The 23026-nt window shown below is 40.3% G+C and overlaps 1 protein-coding gene across 3 annotated transcripts in view; it reads right to left on the reverse strand.

Moving 5' to 3' along the window:
- The window catches only part of Fyn (FYN proto-oncogene, Src family tyrosine kinase), a 182634-nt gene that overhangs the window by 103364 nt on the left and 56244 nt on the right, over positions 1 to 23026 (reverse strand). For 2 of the 3 annotated variants that reach the window (XM_010630841.2, XM_010630839.2), the window contains exon 3: positions 1988 to 2057. The exons of the other annotated variant lie outside the window; for it this stretch is intronic. The gene's annotated coding sequence lies outside the window, so the exon portion shown is untranslated. The remainder of the gene's footprint in view (positions 1 to 1987; positions 2058 to 23026) is intronic. 3 annotated transcript variants of the gene reach the window in all.

Consider the following 23026-nt stretch of genomic DNA (forward strand, 5'->3'; position numbering starts at 1 on the left):
AAAAAAAAAAAAAAAAAGATGAAAGAGCAGTATGTGATTAAAACAGTATTTGAATATGGCACTGAGAGGACAGGAAGGGACAAGAACAAGGCCCTGTCCCTCCCCTGAAGGAGACATAAGACTGGACTGCTATTCTTTCTTCCTAGCTTCTCCCCTTTCCTTCTTATCCTTTTCTTTCTTTTTAACAAGTTGAAGTAACTGTACAGTTATTTTTCTAACAGCTCATTTTTTTTCCATTTTAAAAATTAAGGTTTAATTTAATTTACAAACTACAAAAGTAACCGCTTCTAATGTATAGTTCTTAGAGTTTTCACAAAAGCATGGTTTCATAAATAGCACATCATAATTAAGATATGCTACAATTTCATTCTCTTCTCTAAATCATTTCCCTGTTGGGCTGCGTGTGTAGCTTAGTGGTTGAGTGCTTGCCTATCATGTGCAAAGCTGTGGATCTAAACCCCAGTAACACACACACACAATCCTTGTGTTCCCTAATTGTTTATTACTTTATTTTTTCATCGAGACAGATATTTATATATCTACCCAGGATACAATACGGTAATTTGATAAATGTATAATGATCAAACTAGGGTAATAAGAAATTGGGTCAGGCACCTCCTGAGATCGTGTCCATCTCTTTGGATCTGTGACACTAGAATGTGGCCACCTATAGACACAGAACCTTAAACATCAGCCCATGCAGTGTGATACAGTGTGATACAACTGCAGGTAAAACACCACCTCAAAGCCAAATTCTGTTAGATCAAACCGAAAGTTTTCAGTTCAATAACTGAATCTTTGTGAAGTTTCAAAACAAACACAGACCGAAAAAATAAAAAATAAAAAAGATTTGAAAATGAAAGCTTAAACATGGCAACTGAGGTACAAACCAAGGGTATTATCTACCCCAAGTCCTCTTTTTCTTCTTTTAATGTGGTTCACCATAACATTAACTGAGAAAAACTGAAAAAAGCTCAAACAATGTGGAAGGGAACTTTAGCAAGAACTTTAGCAAGAATGGGTCCCCAGGGACACAGAAGAAGGCATGTGTTATAGACGTTCCCAAGCTCCTTAGGGAGTGGACAACGGAGGCGACCGTGATGAGCAGCTGTCATGGCCCCTGTGACATTAAATGAGTGTGACCAACTCATCCCAGTAGTCTTCCTGCGGGAAGATATACATTTCTTGTGGCTTATTCTCCATGGCAAATGCCCAGGCTCCAAACAAGGCTGCTCTGTTTTGAAGAATGTCACAATACTAAGCATCCACTAGGCCCCCAGCACTACTTAACTCATTTAGTTTTCATATAAACCTCATGAAGTAGGTAACATTAAAAGCCTTGTAGAAAAAGGAAACAGAGACTTGGAGAGGTTATGTAAAAACCAGTAGGTGCAGAAGCTCGATTTTAACCTAGTGTCCTGATCCCAAAGGCTGTCCTTTTACCGATTACCGCGAGTGAGATGTGGGTAGCTGCTGAACAGAATGTTCTCGGTCTCTCACTGCTGCTATCACACTGGTCTGTGCCTTAGCTCCCAGGCATGCAGGATTCTTTAATTCCCCATTCACTAAGCAGCTAGCTGCCTCCTTTTCTCTCATTTCAATATATGGGTCATAAAGATCTCCCTTCTTTGGAGACTATTTTATTCTGGTTTGCAAGTTTATTACTCATATTACAAAGCTGGCTTAGAACATAAACTAAACTGCCAAGGATGTTCTTACCCTGTATCTAGAAGCTTTCCCTAATCTAGACTTGCTATATTTTAGAAAATCACATATTGCTTAACATCAGTAATAACATGGAAAAAACAAAATAAACCACACTGTCAGGAAACAGCAGTGCAGTGTTACAGTGTTACATTCAATTATAAAATTTATTCTCTCTAAATTCAGGGCAGATTTAAAAGGTGCACAGAACAGGCAATGGCTTTCCTTCATAAACACCATTTTAACAGTGAAATGTATTAGAAGTAAATGCAGCAACACTTACTAAAATTTCCGCCAACTACCACAAACTTTATATACACCACATGTCTTCTAAAACAGCGGCAGGACTGGTCCTGAAAAACAATATAACAAAAGAAAAAACTCATTTAATAGACATATTTTAACACACATTGTGCTTCTCCTCTGAGAAGTGACCTCTTTCCTGTTTCAGGTGGCCACTGATACACCAAACTCCACCTAGCAGGTTTCCAGTTGTTTTTCATAGGAAGATGAAACCAACTTACAAATACCCTCAGCATATACTTATAAAGAAAAAAAACCCAATAAAATAAATCAGAAAATGTGCTTACAAATATTTTCAATTTTAAACTGTAAAATAATCAAAGACAAGAGAACAGTGGAAAAGTATTTAAAATTGAACTCACAGCATTCCCTCCCCAAACCAATCCTCTTTCCTTTTTTTTTTCCCCCTCCAGTAACACCCTCTCTTCTTTCCAGCTCTGGGATCCTGGGCTTGGCTCTCTTTGGCAGTTTATGAGGTCTTCATGTAGATGGCATCTTAACATTCTACACTTAGATTATAAATGACCAAGTAGGCAATATAAATAAACATGCCCTTCTTTTGCTTCTCTTCAGAAAGTGAATGCTAGCTGTTCAGTCATTCTACACACACGCATGAAAACATATGGCTCCTGTGTGACACAGGACAGTTCCTGCCTTCTTGGAACATCAACTCTAGCCACTCACCCCAGCTAGTCCTGCATACCTGGGAATCTCTCATCCTTCTGGGCCTTTGCACAGACATTAAGGAATAGGCAGTGATTCCCTGTGTGTGGATCCATGGTATCAGGCCAGTTTTGAGTCCCTTCGCATTCACTCTAGACCAAAGATACTGGTTTGGGGTGTGGAGGGTCAAACAGATGGCCTGGTAAAACTCCATCTCCACCTCCAAGTACCCTCCTGAATGATGCTGTGCCTGTGAAGAATTCAGAGACAGCAGTCACCAAAGTGACCATCTCGCAAAGGTCTAGTGAAAACTGGCTGAAATTCACCACTGACAGCATCTGTCCCACAGAATAACACGTCAAGTGACTCTGAGGGCAAGTGCGCGTGTACTCTCCATCTCTAGTAACTACTGTCACTGAGCTATGTACTTACAGAACAAGGTTTAGACTTGACCATCCCTCCTCCCTCCTTTTCTTCTTTCCTTGTATGGGGGATCAAATCCAGGACCTCTGTACTGAGTTACAAACTTAGCCCTTTAAAAAAATTAATAAAAAAAATTTTGAGATAGTCTTGTTAAGTCCCTAAGTTGCCCAGGGTGGGCTCATACTTGTGATGTTCCTGCGTCAGCCTCCCAGAGTGCTGGGATTGCAGACATGTGCCATGTGCCTGCTGGCATACTATTTCTATACTCATGGATACTTAGATCCATTTTATTTGTTCCTTTTGAGACACACCAGATATATGTGGCATTAACTACTAATAAAAATAACTGAACGATAAAGTGGGTGGTAGTATTTAGTTTGTTTCTAGAATTACAACGTCTACACTAACACCAATGTGTGATGACATTTTTAACAGTGCTTCTACATGTATAGCTCTGCATATACTTTTTGCTTCTAATACAAACCACAGACAGTCGAGTGCTCCTGCTTTCTCATAATACACTAGGAACAAGTTTCTCTAATACTGCTCTCATCTCTGGTTGGGGTCCTTACTTCTTCCTACAGGACCCCGTATTTCTCCAGACATGATGCCTTATGAGCAGATAACAGTACTCTCAGCTTAGGGGTGCGGACCTGAATGGCCTATGGCTTTGCAATGTGCCAAGCAGCAACATTAGTGTGACCTGTGAACTTCTTAGAAAACTCTATAGCGTTCCCTTCCATTCCACATCTATCCACTTAACAAGATTTGCCAAGTAATCTGTATGGACACTAAACAAAGAGACACCCATTTTTCTTGCCAAGTGTAAGCACTTGGCACAATTTATGCCAATGAGATGTGAAAAATGTTTTGCTGAGAGTTTCTCCTCATTTCAGGGAGAAGAAACTTCTTCTTTCTAAAAGTTGTGCGAGATGTGATACTTAGAACTCACATAGCTGTCTTGCTCCAGCCTAAAGACGAAGCTGGTTCTAGATGGGAAGAATACAAGGAAGCAGGGTGCAGGCCCACCCTGAGGTTTCCAATAAATTTCCAATAAATTTATTATGTTTAGTTCTCCTTGAGCTGGGCTTTCAATTATCTGCAGCTGGAAAACATTCTGACAATCAGCCCCTGATAAAGCATTATAAAAGGAATGCCCTGGGCTCAGCCTCACACCGAAGAACCTAGACAAGACAGTGTGTGAAGGGACCAGAGCAATAGTTCAGACTCTTGTGTTCAGGGAAGCGACCTAGTAGTATTTCCGGTCCTGACAGCTGTGGTTTATCTGCACATTTACAAAAGCTTTCTAAATCAGCCAGTCTCAATAAGCAACCAGAGGAAATACTGAACATTATTTTAACCAAGGGTGGTCAAAAAAAAGTCACACGGATGTCATTTCCTGCAAAGACAATGGGAGACTAATTGCTCAGCATCAGCCTCCAATAGGGACAGCAACCCGCAATATGTAATTACTGAAGGGTAAATAAGGAAAAGCTTGAGGCTCTCAGAATCTGTTTGTGGATCTGCTCCAATTGTATGAGGAAATGGCAAAAGGAAGGAAAAAAAAAAAAAAAAGAGCCAGCTGGTTTGGGAAAGGATTTGGAGAGTAGCAGCATAAGCAGCCACCTATGCCATTTTTTACACACTGCTGGTACTTAGTAAAGAAGGTTTCCTTCTGGAGGAAACCAAATAGACCAGCTATTATGCAAACCACATGTGGCCCTGGTAAAATTTTGTTTCACATACAGGAGTGATGTAGTCAAGGAGAACTGGATGTCTAAACAGATATTCTCTCTTTGGTGAGCCCCAGCTTTTTTTGCCACAAGAACAAATTTTAAGTTTGGGTTGAGGTTGGGTTTGTTGTGTTGGCTCAGTGAAGGGTAAGTATTCTCTCAAGGAGTGGAACACTGATTGTCTCCACAAAGCATTTCCCCAAGTTCTGTCTCCTAAGAACTCTTTCTTCTCATGCCTTTGCTTTTTCTCTCCTGGCACCGCATACATGTGTGCAGTCTCAACTATCATTTCATGTGATGAGTTTTAAACTACATCTCTAGATCTATCACTTGTGCTCCTAGTTCATCTCCTGCCTTTATAAAAGGTGTCTCGAGAATAGGGACTTCCTTTTTAGTTACTTTTGTGTTCTGTTCCCAATGCTTAGTACAGCGGATGGCATGAAGTATGAAGATGTCTGCTGAATAAATACCTGAAAGACTATCAAACTTAGCCTGTCTTACAGGAGCTCTTGCCATCACTCCCTAACTGACGCCTCTGGAGTTATCCTCTCCTCTTCCACCCTGTCTCACCCTTGAACTCTCTGGATCACAGTGCCTTAAAACGGCTCAGAGGAGGACTTGGAAAGTCCTACACTTTCCAGGTGAGGAATTTTGGCCCATGGAGGACAAGGGGCCTGTTCAAGGTCTTACAATTAGTGGGTGGCAGAGGCCAGATTTTTATATAGGTTGCTGATCCAGTACTCTGGTTTCCAGGCCAATGACTAGTGCAAAAATCAACAGGTGTCTTTCAACAAAATCTAAAATAGGATCTGATATAGAGCAAGCATTCAAGAAAAGTTATTGACTAAATGAATAAATTAACATTTATTTAACTAATTAATGTAAGAATGGGGAACCAATGTGTCCCTCAAGCCAACTTGAATATAAATCCCTTCCCCTCCATTCTTGCCTAATTTCTTCCCCTTGAATCAGTCTCTCTCTGTCTTCCCACAGACCTTACCACACTATTTGTTCCTAGCTTACCAGCTGGCTCTTTGCGGCCCAGAACCTAGTCACTGATTCCTTTGAGCCACATGGACCCTTCTAGGCCCAATTCCTTGCACAGAAGAGACAATCTTATTGCTTTCAAAGGGCTTTATTCTTTTATGACCAAATAATATTCATTTTTTAAGTGGGAGTCCAAGTCTTCCTCTAGTTTACGCAGGTTGATGATCTGGCCAGCAGCACACACCAGCAGCCTACTTGCTGAGGAACAGTGTAAGACTTTACTGAGTCTTATTTTCAAAGCATAGACTGGGGAGGAGGCCAGGAGAGAGATCTCCCCTTTCCTTTTCAGCTCTCTGCCACTACTGCTATCCTCTGTGGCACAAGATACACAGCAGGCAGCCTAAGCACACAAATGACAATGGATTTAAAATATAGTCCTGATTTCTTCCATGCTACAATATTCTCTGCAAGCCTGGAGTCAATTGTCTGAAAAATTAAAGAGTTCCAAATGGTAGGATCACACATTAAACAAGCAAACACACAAAGCTTAATCACCAGGGAGAACAGTGGGAAGTCGAAAATATAGTTCCCTATGAAACCAACTCAGCCTTCTCACTGGCTGTGACCTTCCCTCTTCACTGAGGATTACTGAGGTGCTCGGAGAAGCATCACTGACCCACCGGCTTCTCCTCCTGGTTGTTTTTATTATTTGCTAGAGTGGGAGCAAATAGTAGGGGGGGAGGGGATGGAAGGGAGAAGGATTTGAGAGGAGAGAGATAAGCACACGGAGACACTCAAAACAGTAGAAAGGAATTACTGACCATGAATTAAGAAGGTCAGAAGGTCAAACTACAAAAAGCTGGTGCCTTTTCATTAGCTATTGCTGGGACAATATTGTCAGGACAAGAAGGGATCAGAGGCTCACTGTTGAGCAAGGCCCCACATCTGCAAAGAACTCATCTTCAGCTACCTAAGAAGCCAAGTGTAGAGCTCCCCAGATACATAGCTCAGAAGGTACACTAGATACAGATGTTGGGCTCATGGGCACAGACGGGTGGGTTAAGCCATGCAATTGAATGGCTGAAGGAGAAGGGCTAGTGCCTCCCCTCCCATCATCTCCACCAACCTCTGGCCAAAAGTAGTAGTATTGATATTGTTTCGTATTATCCTTACTGTATTTAAACCTGTAAGTCCACAGTACATAGTTTGAGTAAGAAATAAGTGAAGTATATGCCACTGGAAAATCAGTTAACTGTCTGGAGGTGGAGGGGGGAGATTGCGTTTCTATATATATTTATAATAATCGTATCTTTCTTTTTCTGGTAATGAGTGTCTGTCAGGTGATCGTATTACTTATTATCAAGCATAAAACAAAAAATTTCTTTTTTAGTGTACTCGAATTATTTCTGACTCGTCCTAAAAGGCTGATAGTAAAACTATTTCTAGGGCTGTACAATCCAGTCTGGATAGAAACACCACCTTTCCTGAGATGTCCATGCAGCTCCACTCCTGACACTACTACCAAGACTTTCAAACAGACATTCTGGAGTGGCTTCTGGGAAGGCTGTGAGAGTGTCACATGGCTGCCCAAGTCTGGGCTTATAATAATGTGTGCAGAATTCCTTGAGTATAGGTTGGCTCAGTATCAGAATCCCAGAATCTTGGGGCTAAATTTAATGTCAAAGACTATCCAGTCTGACAGCTTCAGAGTTAATTTTTAGTAGCAGAACTTGGTGTTGCTCTCTCTCTTTTCCAAAGTTTATGCTCAAATGTAACACATTAGATGGAAGTGGAACAGAATAGCCCTCACTCAAGGGGGGAAAAAAACTCCCACTATACTGGCCATCTGATCTGCCTGGGCCACTTGGCACTCTGGGTAACAGTAAGGTTCTAAGACTGCTGACAATTCCAGTCCAGTCACCAAATCTTTTATTCCCCTGTGTTTATGTACTAGTTCTCAGTATTGCAGCATTAGTAACTGAACACCTTCTATTTTCTTTACCCCAACCCATTTTAATCATCCCTGAGGACCCCATGTTTTGAATCAATTTATCTCTCATAAAAACTACATTTTTGCCACACATGGTAATGCATGATTGTAATCCCAACTACTTGGGAGACAGAGGCAGAAAGATCTCAAGTTTGAGGCCAGACTGGGTGTTACAGTTTGTGTATAGATGTCCCCCAAAGCCTCTTGCAGTCATAGGTGGGGCTTTTTGAGGTGGCTGGATCTAGGGTGTGTGGCAGTAGGATTGATTGATGGTGCAATGTTTGGCTCAAGGACACTAGGATTAGGGGTGTGAGTGCTACCCGTCCTAAGTAATATGGATACGATAAAAGGGAGAGAAAGAGATTTATGTTCTTTTGTTGCTTTTGCTACCTCGTGGGCACCATGAACTGTTTCTCCTCTCTGTTATGTGCCACTCTGCCTTGGAGTTGGCCAACTATAGAATGAAAGCTCTATGAACTGTAAACCAAAGAAATCCTTCCTCCTTTAACACTGGGTGTCTGGTATTTTGTCTAAGCAATGAGAGAACAGTAATTATGACACTGGGCAGTTTAGTGAGATCTTGTCTCAAAAAAATAAAAAGGGCTAGAGATGTAGCTCAGAAACAAAACAAAGCAAAACAACCCTGAAAACAATAAAAAGCAAAAACAAAAACCCAAAACAAACAGAAAACTTGCATTTTTCAAGTATTTATAGATTTATTTGCCCAGCTCTAATTTGGGGTCAGTGAGATTTCAATTTAAATCTCAGCCCTGTAAAGCTTGATAAACTTGGAAAAATTCCTTAATAATATGAAGGAGTTGATGACTTATAAATTTTTCTTCTCTTTTTGCTTCTTAATTCATCAAAATAAATTTCCATCAAATACATAATAAATTCATGAATGATGTGTAAGACTTTTACACTGAAAACTACAAAACATTTTGGAGAGAAATTATAGACTAAATAATAAAAGGTCATGTCATGCACTTGGGCTGGAAATTTCAATATTTCAATAAAACTGTTAATACTCCCCCAACTTGAATCTTCAATGTAATTTCAAACAAAAACTAGTAGTTTTTCCAGGTGGAAATTAATAAGTAGATTCTAAAATTTACATGGAAATACAAAGAGCTAAAGCTAAGAAAAATCCTAAATCAACCAACCAACCAACCAAGGAAACAAAAAAACAAAAAACCTGGCTGTAAGACTTTATTAGGTATCAAAATTCATTAGGAAATATTAGTAATTAAGAGTAGTATTTGTGCAAGGTCAGACAAACAGATGAACCGAACAAAATCCTGTAGAGAGTCCAAAAATATGGCTACAGGGATAGCTATCTAATTCGTGCAAAGATGGCACTGAAGTTCAGTAAATGGTTCTGGGTTCTTTGGACATTGTGGGTAGAACTGTGGCCCTCCAAAAGATATGTTTTAGTCCTAACCTCCAATTACCTCAGAATACGATCTTATATGGAAATAGAGTTGTGCAACAAAATACTGGATTAGGATGGGCCCTGAATCCAATACAACCAGTGTCTTTAAACAGGAAAGAAATTTAGACACTGAAAGACACACAGGAAAGAAGGCCAAGTGGTGATGGGGCAAAGAACTCAGCAATGCAAGGTGAAGAATGGCCAACCGCCAGTAAAAGCCAGGAAAAGCCAAGGAAAGATTCCTGCTGCTGAGCCTTCACAGGGAACGCAGCTGTGCCCACACCTTGATTTTGGACTTCCAGCCTCCAGAAGCACCAGAGAACAAATTTCTGCTGTTTTAAGTCAAACAGTTTAAGATAATTTGTTACAGAAGCCTTAGAAAATGAATATACTTATTATTTATATAAAAAGAATGATTTGTATCCTACACGATGTAAACCATTAGTTTCTGATGGGTGGTAGAACTAAATGTGAAAAGTAAAATAAAACTTTTAGAAAACAACACAGAATACTTTCATACCTTGAAATAGGTAAAGATTAAAAAAAATACAAAAAAGTGCTGACCATGAAGGAAAAATATGATAATTTAGACTACATTAAAATTTAAAATGTCTTCATCAAGCAGCATCAACAGAAATGAAAGGCGAGCTACAGAGTGGAGGAGTTAAGTGTAAAACAGACAGTACAATAAAGAAATCAGCAAATAGCTGAGAAGGCAAAACAGGAAATGACCAATAAAGATAAAATGTTGCTCTAGTTTAGCATCAAAGAAAAGCAAATCAAAACCACAATGTGTTACCCACACACACTTACCATACTGGCCAAAATCATAAGGACAAAAACATGAAGGCTTTGTGAAGATATGGAACAAGTGAAACTTTCACAAACTGCTGGTGAGAGGTATCAACTGAAAATGGACAGTCTTCAAAAAAGCTGAACATACTCATATCCTATGACCCAGGGATTCACCACCATGAGTTTATCCTACTAAAGCATTACATATGCACAACCACGGACGCATATGAGAACACTTCCAGAACTATGATTGGTAATGGTCCCACACTGGAAACAACTCAAAAGCCACCTACAACAGAAGAGCCAAGTAAATGTTGATCTAGTTATACAACAGTGTATTATAAAGTAAAGAGAATGAACAACTACAGCTCAGAACATGGGTGAATGTCCTAAGTACAATGTTTATAATAGATAAAACCAAAGTTTGTTGTAAAAAATCAGGCAATTGGTTACCCTGGATGGAAGCGGAGACAGGAGAGACTAGAAAGGGTCTGAGAGAGCTTTCAGGGTTTGGGCAATGTTCTTTGTCCATTTGGTTGCTAGTTACAAATTAGTGTTCACTTTGTGAAAAATTCACTATCACAGCACTTAAGCATGTACACAATTCTACATGAATGTTATTCTTTAATCTTCAAATATCACTGGGGTTACCAGGTAAGATAGAAAGAAAATAGAGCCAGAGTGCAACAATTTAACTTAAGCAAGATAATTCAAAAATTTGCTGTGCTAAAAGCTTAAAAGTGCCATTTCATTAAATTGTGTTTTTATTCATTTGAGACGACTGTCTTGCCAAAGCCATTTTGTTATTATATTTTAGCATGGCACAAAGCAACAGTTTCAAATTAAAGCATCATTTTAGTTTAATCTTATTGATTTTTTTAAAAAACTGAAGATTTGAATATTCAAGCCCTATTTTTTATGTACATCAAAGACAGTTTCCTGGGGCCTTGGTTTAGTCTCTTGACATCCATAACATGGGAAAGCCCTGGGAAAATGGAACAGAACACTCAACCTTTCCCTTCCCAAGTCTTCACATAAGAGCAGCTCATTTCTGCCTTCGCAGATGTAGCATAAACACATGGACACTTTCCATCCAACAGTCTGACATACTGAAAATAAATCCCAGACCACCACTCCTGCCTCTGCAAATCTCTGGGCTCTTCAGATGCCTACTCTGGAATATGCATACTCCAGAAGTCAGGCTGAGTGTTGTCCTACCTCAGAGCTGCCTAAGTCACACAGAGAAAGGAGATTCTGTCTGTCCCTCAGCGTTGCAATCAGCTTGCCCTCTGCTTTTTGCTAAGCCTTCTCCTGATCGTCATTAGACACATGCCTGATACAACTGCCCCATGGGCAATGAAATATATCCCCCATAAATCCCTAGGAGTGTAGATACCACTGGCCAGAATGACCTATTTAGATGACTTTGTTCCTCAAACCCTGTGGTAGAGATTTACCAGGACAGCTGGACCAGTATCTGAGATTGCATGTGCCTCCACAGCAAGTAGTAGAGAGCTGTGCACTCTGTGGCCTACATTCTGGCCTGTGAAAAGAGCTGCAGAAGTCTGTGCAGGACATGGGGTTCCTAAGGAAGAAACCTTTCTCAGCTGTCCCCTATCCTGAGAGGAAGGCCTAAGGGGTGGGCCCTGAAACTGAGCTGCTCTCCTTTCCCGCTGAGAAGAATCTAGGCCTTCGGTTACTTCCTTTCCACACACACACACACACACACACACACACACACACACACACACACACACACGATCCCTGAGACTAGCTCTGCTGTTGTCATACAGACTTTCTGATTCTAACCTTACTACTACATTACCTTCTGAAAAATGATGATTTTTATGAGTCCTTTAAGAACTTCCCCCAGTCTCCTAGTAGGAAGTAACATTTGCTTTTTAAATAATTTGTTATGAGTGCCACAGGGATTTTTCTTCTGGAAAGACAGATAAATCACAAAAGTCAAATATGATTATCAGCTAAGAATTTACATGGACAGGGAAATCAGCCAGGCTGAGTCCTTGAGAACCTTCCAGCTCAATGACTGAGCACTACCACTGAGGGAGGGGGTCACACTACAGCCTGAAGGTCAGAGCTGGCCCGGGCCTGTGAACTAAAAATGGTCTTCAACTGTTAAGCAACAAAAAATCAAAATAATATTTGGTGACACAGGAAAGTTAAATGAAATTCAAATTTTGGTGTCTATAAATGAAGTTTTATTGGCACCAGTCATGCCCATTTGTTTATATACTGTCTGTAACTGCTTTCAGATGACAATAGCAGAATTGTCTCAATAGAGACAGTGGGGCCTGCAAAGATGAAAATATTTACTATCTGGCCCTTTACAGAAAGTGTTTATCAATCCTGAGTGGGGTGAACGCTGTGTTTTATGCCTCTGTGGCTATCTCCACAGTAAGTCACAGTCAAGTCCTAACAATAGTGCCACCTCCTCCTAACCGGGTAAACCAACACCACCCACCAGGGCAATGTCTTTCAGCCTGTGGTCTGTAATCAATATAATGGATCACAAAATTCAATGTAGTTGGTTGTGCCTGGCATTTTCCTTAATAAAGAAAAAAATTATCAAGGATATTGCTACAGATCAAGTTGTATTCCCTCAGAATTGACACACTTAAGTCTCTAACCCCCAGTATACCATAAAATGTGATATATTTGAAGACAGGATAAAGAGGGAATGAAGTTCATATGAGGTGATGAGAGTGGGCCCTAATCTAAAATGACTGGTATCCTTGCAAAATGGAGGAACATTGGGTACATACAACACAGGGAGAAGACATCTATAAACCGAGGAGAGAAGTCTCAGGATAAGTCAATCCTGCCAACACACCAACCTTGAATTTTCAGCCTCCAGAATTGGGAGGAAATAAGTTTCTGTTGTTTCAATCATCCAGTCTGTGGTGCTTGGTTATGGGGCCGGAGCAAACCAGTACATAAGCATTATTTTGTTGGAAAACTTGTTTTCAATCACACATGCATATGACAGATTTGTAACACAAATCTGTATTAACAAAACTGTATTAAATTCTGTGTTTCACACCCAAATAAAGAGAACGCTGTCCTAGAGGGAGAGATGTGAATGCTTGGCAGCAAAATTGCCAAGAGAATATTGTTCTCTTTTAACATGGAGGAGGGGAGAGCATGTACTGAACACATCAGCACTTTGTGTACATCATGTCATTCCGTTCTCAATGGAACCTCATGCGATAAGTCACTATTCACGCCTTCAACTGATGAAGAAACAAGTACACAGCCAGGCACGACTATCATGAATCAATTTCTATTTCCACATCCCCAAGAATAGGTTGTAGTCTGACAATAAATAAAAGTCAACATTTCTAAGTAGTAATAGCTGACATTTACTAAATACTTAAAATGTGCCACGGTCCACACGCTTAGCTTCACATAAATGACTTAATTTTGTCTTTATTAATAACTCAAAGGAGTAGGGCTTTTCAGCAGAAGAATAGAATCTGGAAGAAATTAATTAACTTGCCCAAAATTACAAGGCTACTGAGTTGTAGGTACAGGATTTAAATCCCCATTCTGTCATCTGGGCTACAGCTCCTCTCCACCACAAATTGTGTGCATTTATGGCAAATCTGAGTATAAAAAGCTGCTTACTGAAATTGACAGTCTCTACTTGAAGGAAGAAATGCACACTTTTTATCTGTACACCCAAAAGTACTGAGCAAATATTATGTGCCAGATTCTGTTCTGAGAGCTAGGGATCCAATAGTGAGTAAAACACACAGATGTCTTGCCAGCATGGTGATCATCCGGGTAAAAAGAAAACCCTTAATGACATAAGTATACCAGGAAAATTAAAATTACCTCATGGTAGTGACAAGTAAGATTCAGCTGTGTGAAAAACATATGCCAACAGATTTATAAAATTGTAGAAAACAAAGGAAGATGGGTAAGAAGTAATTTCTGGTATAATTTTATTTAACACCTCTTGAATCTGGGTTTACCTACCATGTGATTATACCTGGTCTCTAAGTGCACTGGAAGTTTTTCAATGGTAAGGGCTATTTCATATTTTTAAAAAATTTCCCCCAGTGCTTGGCAGAGTCCACAGTACTTTGAATTTATTTTTTTAAACTTGTTTTTAAGAGAAATGTAGGGGTTATTTAGGGACTTTCAGATTAATGGTAAGAATGAGACAATCCTTGGGAAATCCGAGCAAAGGATAGACCTTGCTGCCTGGACTCAAAGAGATTAGCAAAGAAATACATATTTAATTGGAAGAACTTTAGCTAAATCAAGTGGGATACTAGTACTTTTAAAGAAGCAAGAATGCTTAAGAAACCAGAACGAATGCTTAGTCATCAAAATGTGAGGGAAAAAACAGGCTAAGAAACTAGAGCATAGTCAATAATTTCAGTATATTTGTGGCAAATACATTTTTTCTTAGTTTCTTTGCTTTTAATTTCATTTAGGATTGTTATGTAAGAAGTCTGTAGTTTTACTTAGTCAAGTCCATTAATCCTTTAATCAGGACATAACCAGAGAAGTAAGCAAAAACTGTGATGCCAGAATGCTTATAAATGTTATTTATATTATGTTTATTTATAAGTGTTATATTAATTACAAGAATATTTAATATTTAATATTAATTACAATAATATTTAATGAACAGTAATAAGATGGAGAATGGCTAGCCTGTTCACACAATGGGAAACTTCAGAATTATTTAATCAAATTGTAAAATCACTACAATTTAATGTAAATGAAACCAGCAAGATCAAAATCACAATATACAATGTGTATATACACGATACATATATCACCCACACAAAATAGGGGAAATACATATGCCTTAACACTGCTTCCTCAGCACTGTGACTAAGAGATACTTTATCTTACTAGAGTGAAAACCTTAAAGTCGGGAAAACAAAGGAACAACTCATTAAAATAAAGCTAAGTCAAAGACAAGGTATGCCTATAGTACCTGATCCATGCATTTGTCACTTGTTGAGGACCGGCCACCAGAGACATCTGACAACACTGTCATGCGTGCTGGATTCTAGTAATGTACTTTTAAATATACATTTCTAAATTCACTTGCAGACAGGTTTCAAAACAGATTCAGCAGTGGCCAAGGGCAATCAACAGGATGAGATGATAAGTTATAATGAGTTCTTTGGCTGTGATAATATAACTCAACAAATACTTACTGAGTGCCCATCATGCTCCAGGCACTCTGTTAGGTACCACAGGGTCAAATTAGTTCTCTGGGACAAATGACCCATGGGGCTGACGTCAGTTCTGTGCACCCTGAGCTCAGTAGGATGCAGCAGGAGGGAGGGCTGGGCAGCAATCCTACAGCTTTGTTTGGCCCTGGGGTTCCAATTCATCTGGGCTCAGACCCTTCCTAGATCTGAGGCCCTGAGAAAGACTGGCCTCACCTCTCAGGCTCCAGTTGCCTCATTTGTAAAACAGGGATAATCCTGACCCAGTTTGAAGCACTGTGGTAAAGAATAAGTGCAAAGTATTCAGGGCTTGTTTTTATCCTTCCAGTGCCAGATGGATCCTACATGTTAATAGCAGCACTGCTTCCTTCCTTTGGAAACTGTATATTTATCCTTTAAGGAAAAATAAAGGGTAGGAAATGAAGTTCAGTGATTAAAGGGATATTTCACTTTTATCTTCCTCAGAATATCCAGATTAACAATTACAGAAATGTATCCCCATTTCCCAACATCAGACAAAATGAAGGGAATCCAAGTTCAGGCAAAGTTCAGTATCATTCCAAGGGTAAATCTAGAAATTTAGGTAAGATGCTGCCAGTCCCAATGGATCAAATTAACAACATTTTTAAAAAATCTGTAAAAGTAACTCGCATTTTCCCTTTCTACCTTTTAGGAAGGGTAATTTTTAAAAAAGCAACATTTAAGAACAAACAAGTTTTATAAAAGTTGCCATGTCAGAGAGAAGACAGGGGCACTGAAAGGATAACCACCCTGAAGTCCAAAGTAGACACAAATGTACAAATATCTCCCTCTGCTCTCCCAAACTGGGTTCATTTTCCAACATTGGGGACATGTGTGTAAATTAAGGACCTATCACAGTCAGAAAAGGGAGTGGAGAAAGAGCCGGAGATGAGGGCAACACAGGAGCCAGAAGATGGAAAATGAGGACTATTTGGGGGAAACTTTCCCCTTCCTGTTATCAAGGCAGGTGAGTGGCTGAAAATGTGTACCAGAGAAGAAGCACAGCTCTCACTCCTATTGTCAACGTTTCAGGCAGAAGACTAAGGATGTTTTCTAGTTACTATAAAATACTTATTTCTACACCATCTTCAGATTCTTTATGCTCCCTATGCCAAGGTAACTATATTAAATGGAATGTTTAGACAGCTTCACAGATAGACACCCGTACCTGTACCCCACTCCTTGCCTCTCCTTTCAGATGCTATGGACTCAAGGAGGGCTGGATGCACACAGCTCAGGGGAACAAATGTCTCTACTTTGCTCTGCCTTGTGGGTAACAATGGATATGATTCTCATCCTGCTGCCCCTGTCCATCACCCTCCTCTCTAAGCCTCCCAGTGCACGTGTGCAGGAGGAGCAGCCCTGGCAGTACTTCCAACACTGACACCTGAGTAAGTTAAGTACAAAGCTTGCAGCCTCCAACGTGGATGGGGCAGTACTGCACAAAGGGTGACCTGTAAGGTTTACTCTGAGGGACATGATGAGTGGGCTCTGATGGATTCAGCAATTGCTTTTAAAAGAGAGTTGTAAAATTTATCTTTAAAATGCTTGTTGATGCCCTGTGGGTATGAGTCATTTTGTGAAGCAGGATCAAAATGGATGTGCTATTATGGGTTTCTGCTGGCTCTTTGATTCTAAACAACTTTATTAACGTTAATAGGAGTTATGCACACATCAATGAGAGAATAAATTCCTTGGGTTTAGGGGAGCTTCAATTAATGATCTGTAATAAGTGACGTAAAATGCTTTTTAATTTTCTTTCAAGTAATGATACACCACCCCAGAAGAGCTGAAAATCGGGCTCAGTGGTCTCAGCACAGAGTAGGAAGGACCAGGGCATGGGAGCAACAAGGCTCTCCAGCTCTGCAGGGGCCCTGCAAGCAAGTTCTAGTTGTCACTCCTCATTCCTCACTCGTGGGAGTGTAGCAGAGGGACAGACACAAATTGCTGCAGGCAAAACAAATGTGATGAAGGGAGAAGAAAACGCACAAAAAGTGAGACTGACGCAGAAGGAATTTACTATCTTCTAAAATGGGAACCACTGCAACAGTGCCTCCCAAATCTGTCACAGCACTGCTCCATTTTTTTCAGAGCATAAGTTAATACTATTCATTGACTTCCAGAAATACCAAGACAAAATGGGAATTTAAGTTGCAAGGATGATGCAGCAGAATTCTTACTGAACAGGTTATTTTGTAGTGGCACAGAACCCTGCCTCAAGTTTCTGGAAACTCAGCTTTTGATTTAACCCTCTTCTGCCTGGGACAGTAGTTCTCACCACAGCTTTTCTCAGGAGAAACCAAATGCCAGATTACTAATAACCCCTGAGGACAACAGGTAGTATGCCGTGGGGGCTACAGCAGAGATGAGCATAAATGACAAGTATCTAAATTCCATGACTTGAAAAATTTTAATCTAACAATCTGCTCAACACAGTATTTTCTATTCCATGTTTAATCATCTTATGCTTCTTTACATTTTATCCTAATGCTTCACAGACAGCAAAAAAGACTGCCAACAAATAGCAAGATCCACATTATGGACTAGATAGAAGTAAGGGGATATCTGTGTTCAGCTGCTGAGTGACTAATTTCTGAGACAGTCTCTAACCTCTGGCAGCTAATGCCAAGTGGAGACTTGGCACATATCAGAGCACTTTGGCTTTGAAGGGTATTGTACTTAGACATTCTCGTGTACACGATTTCCATCATAATCAAGGCAGAACTCCATACTCTGTGTACACTTTATTTAGGAATAGGTGGCGTTTCAAGGAAGCCCCCCCTTCTCCCCGTTACATTTAGCATGAAGGAGAATAAATGGTAAATCTAATGACATGTAGCTTAAATGAACAAATATTTATAGGGACAGAGATTTGCTGGCTGAGAGAATGATTGAGTGAATAATGCTGGAGTATCAAAATTTAGCAGAACTTCCATACTAACCACTGAGATGTACTTCAGAACACATCATTCACTCTGAATTACCAGTAAACTGTGGAGTTTCTCCAGGGATCCAGATCACAGTAGAAAAATATGAGCCAATTACAAAAATACCAAATGAGTCTGAGATGTGACAAATAAAAATGATGCCTGGGTTGTGTGCTGTTTTTGGATCATTTTTTCCTCTTACTCTGTGTTCTGGAGACAGCCTCCCTGTGAGAAGAAGACTTTGAGAAAAAGGTTTTAGCTTCCCCTAATGCCTGGCATGGATTTGTTGGGACCCAGGGTAAGATCTCTGTGTAACAGGTCACAGAACAAGGTAAAAGATAGTGGATAGGTGATAATGAATAGAATAAGACACCATTTCAGCATTCAAAATGTTTGTACTGACTTGTCAGATAGCTATACACACATCCCAAGTTAACTGACAATGAAATACTTTGACTATTTACCAAGATGGATATATACTGGATGTTGAAGAAACTGGGAAAAACTTCTAGCTTTTCTTATATGTTTTTCTTGGCAAGAAAATCCCAAAATCTGGTATAGGAATATGACCAGAATCCAGCTAAAGTTTCTCTGAGAAAAATGAAAATGAAGCATCTCTGGTGTACATCCGCTTGTCTCTAGTAAAAGGCCGCACCTGTTCTGAGAATTGTCCACAGGATCCTCCATCTGCCTCAGGACAGCTGCTTTGCGCTAAGCTGTAATGAAGGTATGCTGCTGCTTTATTCTCTGAGAACCGTTCTAAGCTAACTGATAAGATTTTGGGGTTTTCCAAGATAGGCGCCTTTCAGAGTATTCAATCATTTAGAATATCTGAGCTTCACTAAAAGGTTTTAAGTCATGCCACTTAACCTGTTTAACCCTGAAGTAAAGTTTCACCCTCTAAATATTTTTTAATCAAAAGGGAACATTAATAAATATCCACGAGAGTTCCTTATTGTTGAATTACTCTGTATTGAGGCCCAATACAATACATTATAATGCTGATCAGGTCCCAGCTAGGTTCATTCATCATAAACAGATTTTTAGTTTCACACTGTTTCATATTCTCCAGTCTGTGAAGAGAAGTCAAGTGTAACTAATATGAAGGTCATGGAAGGAAGTGGCCCACTTCATAACGTTTTTAGCCAGCAACTCCTGGGGCTAAGTGGAGAAAAGACCACAGATATAAACAGCAATATAAGAAGCTAAACAATAGGGTGTCTGCCTATGGCTGTGACCAGCCACAGTGTTTAACACTATCGCTCCTGAGATAAAAGCAGAAACAACTGCCAAGAATAATTTCTTCTCCGCAGCCAAAGGGTATAAAGGCAGAAACATTTGAAGAAATAATCTGTGGGAGAGAGACACACATGGAATTTCAGCTTCCCAAGGAGGCATGTTATATTGATAGTTTGCTCTCTGAAGAAATACTACAAAATGCCCATTAAGTCAGGAAAGGCACAAACCACATGAAAATAGAACAAGGAAAGCATCGTCTTTCCCCAAAATGACCTTCTCCCCTCCAAATGTGCTAATTTATTGAGAGGATAGTTACTGGTTTCAACTGAGTCTTCTCATCCTCAAATCCACAGTTTAAGCTAAAAAGTGCTAAAGTAAACCAAATAAACTTTAAAAGAACATTTGATTTCTGGGAATTTAAAAGCCAAGAAGAAATGTCATGGTCCTGAAAATACAGAAAGGCCACACTTGAAGATTCAGAAAAAGCAAGGCAAAGTTGTGCCTTGGAGCACATCCACACCTCCCGTCACCATACAACTCTGTCCCTGGAGGAAATAGAGTGGAAACCCACCTGAGAAGAAGCACCTTCCTCTACACCTTCCTCCTGCATATTCCTTTCTTCTCAGCTGGATTCTACAGGCATCTCTGGGAGCTCACAAACAGAATGGTTGCTAGTGGATATCTGTCCCACACAGGAATGGGTTGTTACACTGTAAAACCAATGAATTTTTCCTTTTCTTCTTTCCTCCTTTCCTTTCCCTCCCTTCCTTCCTTTCTTCCCTCCTCTCTTCCTTCTTTTTGCCAGAAGGTAGCAACACTGGGTTTCTCTTTCATTTTGCTGAGTAGCTAGCTGAGTTTGGCAAACATACATGACATGCCCTACATTAATTTCAATGTAATGAGTGGCACAACTTTAATTTTAATGGGGATAAAACACAACCTAGCCTTTTGGTAACAGAGGCAAGGGCACTATTTACTCCAAGAGAAATTAAAGCAGAATGTGTGGTCCTTTCCACACTCATCTTGTGTGGAAACTTGCAAGTTTAGTAAGAATTGCACCATGTAGTAGAGCGAACTCTGTGAGCATGGGAAATCAAGCATCAAGATCCCGCACAAAGTGCCAAAAAAAAAAAAAAGACCCTGCTCCAGGCTTCACTGATCATTTGTCCAGCGGTTCAAGTTGTCACATCATCTCATTAGTCCTTAGCTTTCTTATAAAACAAGGAAGATAGGCCAAGTGACGGTCATGGTTGAAGAAGGTAGGCCATGGTTGTTCCAGGCCTCTCTGCCAGCCCTCTAAACTAGGATGATCATTGGCCTGTTAGTCTGCCTGATACCTTGGGTACTACTGTGCTCTCTCTGCCACCCCCAATAACACAAGATGGCCCAAAGTGTGTTTTTACACTGGCAGTTTAGTCCCACAGTGCATTTTCCATAGACTGCTAAGGGCTGGGAGTGCCAGCTTTAAAGGCTGCTTTCCCACCAACGAAAAGGCCATCAGCCACCACCCCATCAGCCTTGGCTTCCCATCATTAATATTCTCTTCGAACTGCCAAACATCAAGCGCTCAGCCACTGTGAATACTGCCAGATTAAATTCAGGATATCAGATTTAATCTGATTTTCTGAAAAATAATTTGGGTCACATTTATATGAAAAATGATTCATTATTTATCTGCAATTCAAATTTAACTGGGCATCCTGTATTTCTTTATATGTTAAATCTGGCAGTCTTACGTGTGATAGATGCTGTGTTACTGGTGTTAGGTCCCGAGCTACCTCACCCAGCCAGTTACTATGCAGAATCAAACCACCATTGGTCTGACTTCTGGGTCTTAGGATTAGAGTCTATGGAGTTCACGCTCCTTTTTCCTTAATCCATTCCCCTTTCTTCTCATTGCTCCTTTCTGGTGTTTCACTGGACTCACATGATCACACATCCTACACCTAGGTTCCCTCCTCCTGAGGTCCCAGAATTGTTTGACCATAACACCTTTGCCTTGGCTGATGGATAGTATCTGATGGAACCAATTCATACATGTGTCACTTACCACTTAAAGAGACATCAACCCCCTATAAAGCAACTGCCTTTCTTTAAAGGTCATTTATAACCTAGAATTAAAATGATCACATTAAAGGCCATTAAATTGAAGTGAAAAAAAAAATGTAGGCTGTGCAGAAGAAAGGCATTGAGGATAGGGACCTCACAATGGTTTCTCTAGTGTTTCTGCCTTTCCTGGCATTTTCCTTTCTCTTCTGAACCCACAATAGTTTTCACAGTGGTTAAACAACCTGTGGTAAGGAACAAGGGGAAGGAGGAAGTGGAATGAGATGGAGCAGGAAGTTGGGGTTTACTTGTCAAAGGGTCTCCCACTTTGCCCCCAATTTAATCCATTCCCCTCTTCTTCTGGAGTCTAGCGCAGTTCTAAGGTTTCTTAACATCAATTCAGATTGTGGAAAACAGAAAACCTCACAGACTTTCTCCTTTTTGACCTTCATGCATTGAGATGGAATACAGTTTTGCACATGCTCATATGTTGGTTAGAAATAACAAGAGCCGTTCAATGCCATCTCTTTCTTTCCAAGGCAAATCAGTCTAGATGGTCCTAAAGGCCATCTAGAGGGTTCTTGAGGCCCATTAGCAGCCTTCAAGCTTGTCCCACTGCATCAGGTCTATCTTCTTCAGGCCCAAGTCTACTCTCTGGGAAGGTTGTGTCCCTTGTTGATTCTACTTAAGGTGATACTCTTCTGTGACATCTACAACTTATCAGCTAAAAGCTCTTAACCAAGTCACCAATAGGAAGAGGCTTAAAATGAATGAAAGGTAAAATAGGATAAAATAGATCACTGTAGGGCTGGGGATTTAGCTCAGTGGTTCCACCACCTGCCTCGCAAGTGGAAGGACTTGAGTTTGATCCCTGGTACAAAGAAAAGTAAAAGTTCACTGTATTTCTCAAGTAGTTAGTGACCCTCTTTGGACCCCTTGGAAAGGCAGAAATACCATGTATCCTGCCCCACTACTCCAGATGAGGTGAATTATTACTAAGCTGGGACTGAGAAATTCAGACTTACAATTTGGCCCACCCAGCAGGGTAGCTGGAGGTCCCCAGGGTCTGCCCCATGACACAGAAGAATGCATGGGAAGAGCTGGGTGTGTGTGTGTGTGTGTGTGATATTTTCTAAAAATTTTACATGGTCACCTAATGCTCCTAACCACTTAACGAGCAATGGATCCTTTGGTCCACGCAGGATTTGAATTTGTGTCTTTTGGGCACTTGTGCCCCCTGTCCACCATGCCCTATTTGTTCCATTCTGGGTACTGGGCACCAATTTCCCCCTCCCTGAGACAGTGCAACAACAACGCTTGCACTAGGCATGCTCACTCATACACACAGACTGAGCATTTCATGGGCTTACAACAAGGGCCCTACTGAAGTTATTTTAACAGAGGACTTATTTACAACGTTATTTGCAGCAAAACACTGTCCAATATTTAGGTAATTACATTTCATATTTTGAGATCTACTTTGGTGGTCTAAAAGAAGTTTTTTTTCCTTAGCAGATGATGGTGAGGAACTCTGGCAAGGCCAATTC

This window comes from Fukomys damarensis, unplaced genomic scaffold, assembly GCF_012274545.1.
Source record: "Fukomys damarensis isolate Sample0158 unplaced genomic scaffold, DMR_v1.0_HiC HiC_scaffold_14, whole genome shotgun sequence".
Taxonomy (NCBI): domain Eukaryota; kingdom Metazoa; phylum Chordata; class Mammalia; order Rodentia; family Bathyergidae; genus Fukomys; species Fukomys damarensis.